The sequence below is a fragment of the Cyrtonyx montezumae genome, unplaced genomic scaffold (assembly GCF_038088225.1).
Source record: "Cyrtonyx montezumae isolate F1298 unplaced genomic scaffold, pur_monq_1.0 scaffold_8, whole genome shotgun sequence".
In the NCBI taxonomy this organism is placed as follows: Eukaryota; Metazoa; Chordata; class Aves; order Galliformes; family Odontophoridae; genus Cyrtonyx; species Cyrtonyx montezumae.
The window spans coordinates 61522231-61531786 of NW_027072089.1; positions in this window are offsets into that span (position 1 = coordinate 61522231).

Sequence of the window (9556 nt, forward strand, 5' to 3'; positions counted from 1 at the left end):
AGCCCTGCTGTTTGTAGGATTTCATTTTTGTCATACTGTCCCAAAGAAGAATTATGAGGTGAATTTATTCCTCGCTTACTGCTCTGTGTTTTTAAATAACATTAAAGAAAACTGAAATCTTTTTCTTGCAAAAAGGATTTTGGCCGCTTTCATTTAGTGTCTTTTTCTGTCGTGCACACGGAGCTCGAATGGGGGTGCGTTTCATCGTTTTATGTAGACATAAACCAGACTAGTTCTCAACTAGCAAGCAGCATTGGCGTTAAAGCACAGAAAAATCAACATCAATCCAACAGCCCGATTCATTTCTCAACTTCCTGTGGAGGGTTGGTTGCTATGCTGGTACCGAAATCTTTGTTGTGGGATGGAAGAAGGAAGGGCTTCTTTCCTCCTTTCTGTGATGAAATCCCCACTCCGTAAATCTGCAACTTGTGTTGACCTTTGTGGTGTTATGCTGCATTATCTAACCTGAGCACTCTTGTTTACAGTAAGATCAGGTGTAATAACTTTGCAGTATGAGTCAAATCTTTCCTCCCTCCAAAGAGGAGAGGAAAAAAGCCAACCAGGTGATAGTTCTTTGTAGGCTTCGTTCTCCTTAATTAGGCGGCAGTGTACTGTGGTAGGTTGGGTCATCGGTGCCCTTCTAATTCAGAGCTGAGCATACATGAAAGAAAACCTGGCATGACTGTTACTCCCCTAATTTTTAATAGAAATTAAGTTACTGTATGTAGAAATTAGGTGGGGAATTGGTACATGTACTCAAATGTATTTCAAATCCAGATTTCGCAAACTAAATGGCAAGTGTCAGTGCTTATATTCCAGAGACCTGTGCAGTGAGTACTAAACATAATTTATAGAGGTTTTCACACTTCATTGTGTAACTTTAATAGAGAGATGCTAGATAAATAAGGACGACAGTGCTATCAACGCTAGGAATCGTTGGGCATTCATAATAACAAATGAGGGATAGTATTTAAAAGTGACCTTCACTGCAACTGAGAGGGGAATGCATTTAAGAGTACTGGAGTGAGTTTGAGAAAGCCAAAGTAGTTTTTTGCAAGTTTTTCAAAAGGTTCCACTGTTATACTCACTACGTTTGTCTTTCTCTATGTGTTCAGTTAATGTTTTTGTCAGCGATGTGGAAAATCATGCAGAGATTAATATCCATCCATTGGTATGTCTGTTTTATGTATCTTTTCGGTTGGTGACAGCTTTATACCATTCTTTGGTTTCTTCTGAGACGTTTAGGTGCCAGTGCATTGAAGGAGTAAGAGAATGTATTTGATATATTGGGAAGGTAAGGAAAGAGTTTATTTTGTGTCCCAAGTCGTTCTTTTCTATTAAATCATTTGGAATGTAAATTTATGTTGATATTACAAAGGTTAATTTATTGCTAAAGATATAGACACCTGCTGGGATGAATGTATCATTCTTTCTTTTTTATTATTTTTAGAGGAATAAAGTATTGATGAATGATTTAAGTATAGTTTCCTTGGGATTTGGATCTGTTCTGGATGAGAACATTACAGCCACCGTTTCATGCTCCTTGGTTAAATAAAGCACTGTGACGGTGAAATAAAGCGTTTTTGGCCACATGGTTTTACTATGACTTTATTCAAGGAATCCTTAAAAGCTGCATGAAGAAGTTTGTGACCTTTCTAGTTCCTTTTAAAAAATCACACATGACTGCAGCTTGAATTTTATGTAAGCAAGAAAGCCTGGAAAGTGTCTGCTCTATAGAGATGGTGTATAATTTTTCATAAAGAACTTGCTAGAGAAGTAAAGCAACTGAGTAAACCTAACATTCAGAGGAATGTTCTACTTTCAACATCTCTAATGAAGAGAATTGTCTGGGCTAATTAGACTGCCGGGGCTCTGTACTCATGACATGTAAGACCACATACACAATTGTTTGTAGGTTTTATTTTTTGCTGCTACATTTAAATATGCAGACTGCCCTTCCCTTTGGGATTTCCAGTCCCTCATGTACTCCCAGAGCCATGTGAGTTGCTGTATGTTCTGTGCCCAGTGGTGCTCAGAGGTTATCATTATGTTTGCAAAACAAAGCAGAGCCCAGTTCTTGAATTATTTCCTTTTGTGTGTGTGTGCAAAATAAAAGTTTTTAGATTTCAAACTTAAAAGAAAGAACAAAACAAAACTGAATCCAACACTAGCAGACATTGACCTTAAAATTTGTTTGGGGTTTGGTTAAGAACTGGGATAGCTGTTACCAAGCACTTCCTGCAATTGACAAGAGATGGCTCTGCTTACTAATTAGTCTTTTTAAGCTTGAGGCCAATAATCCTTCAGAATGATCCTGATGAAACTATGAATTTGATGAAATGTTGGTGAAAGAAAGCGCAAGGCCAAAACCCTCCATCTGGGCACTGAGGACATAGGACATCGATGCAGGCTGAAATCTCATAGGTACAGAACAAGCTATAACAAGATAGAGGTTTTGCTGAAGATCCATATAGAACAGCTTACAGAAAGATACAGCAATGTCTTCGCAACTTTTAGCACAGCAGGATGGGGAAGAGTCTTTTGAAGGATATGTTATTTTTCTATTACCCAGCCTAACAGAAGCCGCAGTGAGCACTCAAACCTGCTCAAAGCAATGGGAAAACACAGCTCTTGAGCTGTGTAACCAAGAAACCTGCCTTAGCAACTCCTATTACAAGAGGAGTCTTCATGGCTTGCTTAAATTGCATCTCTTCCACATGCCGACTCGTTAAGTGAGTAGGAAGCAGATGTGTAAATGTACATATAGGTGCATAAAAATAATGGCGTATATCATTGAGCATATAAGTAGTGAAAGTAACTCTAGATATAACAGAGCAGACATACATTCACTTGAACTTTTCAAACACAGAATCCAGAACTGAAAGATCTATAGCCAAGTTAGCAATAGAAGTAATGTAAATGATGTCTAAATGATGAGTGCTTTCTTCATCTCATCCATGCAGCTGTAATATTTGTGGTAAAGTAAAAACTTGATCCAAGATACTGAAAAAAAATCACCTGATTTTGTTATTTATATGCATAGTGTTTGCTTTTGAGGATTCCTGTAATATTTGAGATTTATTTGTCCAATTAACACTATTACCTGCTCCCTTACTGTCTGCAATGTTTGGTTTTGTTTTTTTCATTATAACAAGGTTATTTAGATTGAGGTCTTTGCTAAGGCTTATTGCTTAAATAAGAGAACTTCCTGGAATTTGAGAGAGTCTTAATGGTAAAGAACAATGAAAATAAAATGCTGTTTGTAGCCACGATTGCATTCAGCATATATTTAAACAGACTGATGTATCATGTCTTGTTTTCTTAAACCAGTTATTGCTCAAGTTTATCTGATACAGTTAGGGTGCTGATTGCAGTGCAGATAGCCACTAAATGCAATCCCACTTAAAAAGGATTTTCAGGCTGGCTCAGAGCAGAGAGAAAACATCGTGTTTGTGCACAACCAATCAGACGATGGGATATAGGGAAGCAGGTACGCTCACAGAATCACTCAGGTTGGAAAAGACCTGGAAGATCACAGAGTCCAACCACAACCCAACCACACTACCCTAAGTCTAATAACCCTCCACTAAATCATGTCCCTGAGCACCACATCCAAACAATTTTTAAACACATTCAGGGATGGTGAGTCAACCACCTCCCTGGGGATCCTATTCCAGTGCTTAACAACCCTTTCTGTATAGAAGTGTTTCCTGATATCCAACCTGAACTTACCCTGGTGCAACTTATTATATACTTCTCTTGATTGCGCTAAATAAGAAAACAAGTGAAGTTTTCTTCCTTGATCAGGAAGTATCAGACTGTTTGATTTGAAAAGTTTGATTTACCATAGTGTGTGAGATGCAGTTATTTATATCCATTCCCCAAGGGTGTAAGGTGTGGTGTGAAGAAGTTATTCCCAGCAGGGGTGACAGATTGGGGGTCTGAACTTCCTAACTAAATTCTGGTTCTCTGTGTGTGCCAAAGGTGATGCCAGGGCTGATGCCCGTGTTCCCAGATTTACTGACACTTGTTCTACTTGCAGAAAAATGTTTTGTGGGGTTTGTAATAAAACCAATTGTATTACTGCCTACAGCTGGTGGTAAGCGAGAAGTAGATCTGGGGGACTGCATCAGGACAAAGCAATTCACAAGACAGTGAAATTCATTCTCCCAGACTGAATGCTTTGTAAGCGTGGCTCACTCAGCATCCTCCCAGCACTAGCAGTGGCCATCCCATCCTTATCCTGGTTGTTCTCCTCCAACACTTGCAACACATGTTCCTCCCCTGCACACACACAGCATGCAGTGCTAAATTCTGGTCCTGGTGAGTGGGCAGAAGTGGGCGAATCGCTGCTGTGCTGGAACAGATGGCGTCTGCAGTGCAGCCACCAGCTCTGTGCATGTGTTGTAGGTGGTTGCTAAAGGAAAAGGGAATAACTCAGAGCTTTGGTTGAAAAGGCTGGTTATTTTTCTCTTTTGTATGGGGGGGGGGGGGGGGGGGGGGCAATTGGAAGCCTGAGGTCAGTTTGGGTTTCACAGTGACTGATGGCTGTCCATTGCAAGGCTTGGTTTTTTTTGAGGTGTGAGGAACTTGGTGCACCAGGCCAAGGTAATGAGATGGGGATGGTTAAGAGAAGAGGAACCTAAGCAATGGTATTCTGCCTTCTGATAGTTTTCAAGTAGCTGAATTTCTGGACTGCAGCTTCCATGTGTCCTCATCTTCCTCTGATATGTACATCCCTGTCCCTTACTGTAACCAAGGCCACTTGCACTGTCCCTCGTGGTACTGGATATGACCCAGGGGGCCTTTGGGGTGTGTCAACACATCTGTCCTACTAGAGGGAAGTCACCAAAGGTTGGCTGGTTAGGTGGAGCTTTTCATGAAGGTTTTTTCTGAAGTGACCAGAAATATGGTAAGTGTCTTTTGTTGCAGTATTTCATTTGTGGCAGCTATAGTGGATTTTTTAGCTTAAGGGGACTTGAATCTACGTGAGGGAAAAGCTGGCAAAACTTGGAGGAGGAGGTATACATTTCCAACAGCTCATGAGCATATTTTTTTAGTACAGATTTTTTTTGTACACAAGGTTGCAGCAGTCCCTTGAAGACCTGTGACACCAAAAGCAGACACTGAATTCTCCTGTTTAACTTCGCAGAGCTGGAGCAGCTGCACAAGCTTTGCTGACCCACTGGTAAGAACATACCACGGACTCTCGCGTAATGAAATCAGAAGATAATTCACATATGCTGTGTAGCTCACAGTTTCGTGTTTCATGCTGAGTGATGTAAGGCATTTATCAGCTGGTTTAATAGATCAGCTCTCTGCCCGCACCTCCCCACGCTCGGCTGCGTGTAGATTGAGGCTGACAGCTCTGCCTTCATGAAAATATTCCTCGCTCAGCCCCATGACTAATGCAGATAATTATTTTTAAAACAGCTCTGGATGTCACTGCAGTACGCTTTCATGTGCACACAGAGAGTGCGTGTTCATCTGGTGTTTGTGAACACCAAACACTGTATAAATCTTACTCTAACCATGCAGTTTAAAGAAATACTTAGTGGGGCCGGGGCCGCAGCGGGGAGCTGGTATGCTGCTTTATTTCTATGATTATCCCAACCCTGACAGTGTAAAATAAATAAAGATGAGCATCAAAGAGGTTTCATTTGATGACATGTTATTAGACCATCACTGTCAAGACGACCCTTGAGGTTGGACTGTTTCCCACAGCGTCTGAATATTTGCCCTTTCCAAACCCAGATGGATCTGGGGAAAGCCACAGCTGCCTTCTAAAGTGAGTGAAAGGTCGTGGTGGGATGGAGAAGGATTTGAGAAGTCAGAAGGCACAGCTCTCCCTGTGAGCCTCGCTTGGCTTCCAGGCAGTGTGCCTCAACAACTTTGGAGGGCTTTGTTGGGATTCCGTGGCTGGAGAAGAAGCTGTTCTGACTTGCATGTTGGGAACAGTAGTGACATTTGGGTAAAACTAAGAAGAAATGAAAGTAATATTTTACATCCCAGAAAGGTAACACATTGGGAGCCTGGTTTATTTGATGTGATTTTCAGTGAGTTGGTGGTTGATTGTATCTGGGCTGCTGGCTTCATCTTCACATAGAATTAGTAATTTGTTCTGGTGCTTTTCTAGGAATTGAAATCAAAACTATTTACTCTATTATCCTCAAACATTCTGACTACTATTATTACTCATTTTTTAGGATAAACATCTTGCTCGTCTCTTTCCTATTGTCTCATGCTTTCTCCCAAATGCTTGAAGTTCTAGTGGTTCTGAAGAGCAGCCTGGATGTATTTCTTTGGGCATAGCCAGTTAGATAAGCTTTGGTGTTTTCTGCCTTCCCAGAGCACTCTTTGACTCACTGCTTTTCTGGAGCCATCTTGGCACTTACACCCCATCCCTGAGCATTGTTCTCCTACCCACCCACGCTCTAGCTGGATCCTTCTTGGTGAATACTCAAGCAGAGGCATAACTGCTCTGCTCCTCAGCACTGGTTGCTCCCTTCCCTGGTCACTGAGAAACGATCATGATTATATTGCTTAACATACTGATCTATGTACTTTCCTGTTAAGAATAATGTTTGCTGGGTCTGTTCTGTTTCTTGTCCTTTGATTTACCCTTATATATTCATGATCTTCTGCTGTGTTTATCTTTAATGACTTAATCTATTTCCTACTGTTCATATTTGTAAGTTTCAGGCTTTTGCAGAGCTTCTTACAGAGCCAAGTTATGCTTCCTCCTCACTGGCATAGCTCATGCGTGTGCTGTCATTATCATTAACATAGGGAGCTGCCCAGCCTTCCCAACCCCCTTTTCCCTTCAACTTTTCAGAAAAATGTTACTGTCGAATTCCAACAAGATCTTGAGCTTCTTGCCTGTTTTATAACATCCTGTTGGGAAAGTAGAAGGCTACCAAAGTCTGCAGCTAATGGCTTAGGGGGAAAGAAACAAACAAACAAACAAAAAAAGCAGTTGAAGCTGTCTACCTAATGTTGTCTACCTATTTATTGTTGGATGACTGTGACCTGTAGCATACCTCCAGTGTGTCCCACGCTTCTTTGTTCGTTTTTCTCACTAGATGAAGGTTTCTAATATGTTTATCCTTGAGCCAAAGTGGAACATTAAAATAAAATAATTCATTGATATCCCAAAGAAAGTAATTCTTTTCTCCTCGTTAGCTCTTCCCTTACAGCTATAAACTTTTCTCATAATACTTACCAAGTGTGTCACATAACAAGCTTTTGGAGTTGTAATTACATTGTAGTCAATTACTTTGGCTCTTTTTAGATGATATATTTCTTTTTAAGGGAGATTTTTCCACCAAGTGTTAAGTTATATGAGAGGAAAACAGCAAATGTTGCTAGCAACTCTCTTATTCTGTGAAGATTCTTTTTTATGGTCAAATTTGTAGTAGGAAGGAAGTTCTTAGCTTGCTTTCCACTCTCTGTGTTTGGGGCCACGTTCTCTGGAGCATGGAGGGTTTCTGGTGAGAAGGGTCAGTAGAAGGATCTGTGTGTACCAGTGAAGCAAGGAAACTTTGTGTTGGTGGTAGTTTAGGGAAGGGGGAAGTGGGACAGAACTTCCTCCCTGAGTACCCCCAAGCAGATATTAAAAAAAAAATATATAGAAGTGTGAGAGCGAAGGACTCCCTTCACACAATCCTCTGAATAAGCACAGAGCAGATGGCTGGACATTTCCTTCTCATCATGTGAGACTTCCAGCCAACTAGCTGGCACATGGGATTTGGTTTTGCAAGAGCATGATGTTAACTTACTGGTGACTCCTAGTGAAGCTCCCATCCTCCCTGTAGCACCTCTGCTGATGTTTGCTGAAGGCAGACAAAACCCCACAGGGCTGATGAGCAGAGTGCTAGCACTGCAGCAGGCAGAGAAACACCAGCACCGTTAGGTCCTGAGCACTGCACAGCACTGAGGGTGTAACTGTGCCAAGTATTAAGGCCTCCCAGCAGAGCGTAGAAGTGAAGCAAGTGGTTCTTCATATTCCCATTATTTAACCTATTTCTCTTCACAGCATCTTGACATAAGATCTAACAAGTCTCTGAAGAAGGTTATTGCAAATTCATGGAGCACTTTTCTTTTACCTTGCAGCCTGCAGCACACATTAGCGTGAAGTAAAATTAGCTTGGAGTGTGGTATGTTATTCCCTTCCTGAAAAAGAATTGGATTTCTGCAGTGAACACATCTCTTTTAAGGAGGGAGTTTGGTAGGGAACCCAGTAACTGTGGCACTCCAGCACATCTTCCCCCTGTATCCAGTGGCAAAGCAGCGAGCAGAGCAGATCTGTGCAATGCCAACTTGAGCTCCAACTCGAGGTGTGCTTGCCCTTTTGGGTAAGTGAAGATTATTTTGCTGCATTGTTCTGGAAGTGCAAGTTGGTGCTATGAAAGCTGACCTTAATTATTTATCTTGACAATGTTACTGGCAAAACAAGTTTTTGCAGTTCTCATGAAGAGCCCTTCTAGCCACGGGAGAAAGGAATTTTCATGGAAGAAAGCCACATCCAACACAAATAATGCTTTTTAGTCAATTCAGATGTCACAAAGCTTCTTGACGTGTATTTTAGGCTTCACCAGACGCACTCCCTCCCCTGGCATGGCCTACAGGGAGCAGCAGGGCTCCTCCGGCCCAGCAGTCCTGGCGTACTGTGGCTGACAGTCCTCTGTGCAGGCAGGGGTGGGCTCAGAAGCAACAAACCACAGCTCTGATCAGGCCCTTGGTGGCTCTTAGAGCTGAAATCACTTCAGCATTATTTTTTCTTCCCCACTCCCATCTCATTTTCCATGAAAAAATGTGACTTTTTCATCAAACGCTTTCTCCTGGGTTAGAAATTCATTTTCTGCCCTTTCGAAATTCTTCCTTGTTGGACCCCAAGGGAGAAATGCAATATCAAAGCCTGGGCTGCTGGAGTGCTACATGCACAGTGTTCTGACAAGCAATGTTACAGAGACTCAACTGTATTTGCAACTCACAGCATCTGACCCTAAATGTTCACAGCTTAAATCCAGGCAATGCCATAGATCTATGACCAATGCTTAAGCAAGTTGTTTAGTCAGTAACCACAGGCTAATGAGTATTAAATTTACCTGGGCTTGCAAAATTCTTGTTTTTATCTCATTGCACAATGCGTTAGACCTGAAAGCACTGAAAAGCTTAGAAACTACAAAATTCTTTCCTTCAAACTGGAGATCTGCTTTTAGATGTCATAGGAGGAGCAGTTATATATGTTTTAGCATGAATAAGTGCACTGGAAGTCAAGCTGGTTGGAACACTTATGAGAACAGCAGTTTGAGAAAGAAATGCAGTGAACAAAGCTAATCTGAAATAGCAAATACAGCAAAAAAAGGCACTGCCATTTCCTGAATCAACTGCCTAGCAGTGCATGGGCCCAGGGCACATGCTCCTGGTTTTGTATGAGTGTTGAAGTCCCTCTGGAGAAAGGGATGGCCTCTGCCACTTTGTCTATCTTCACCCAGTTGGACTCCCACATGAATGTTTCATGTAAGGTAGGTTCCTGATATCTGTGTACTGATTT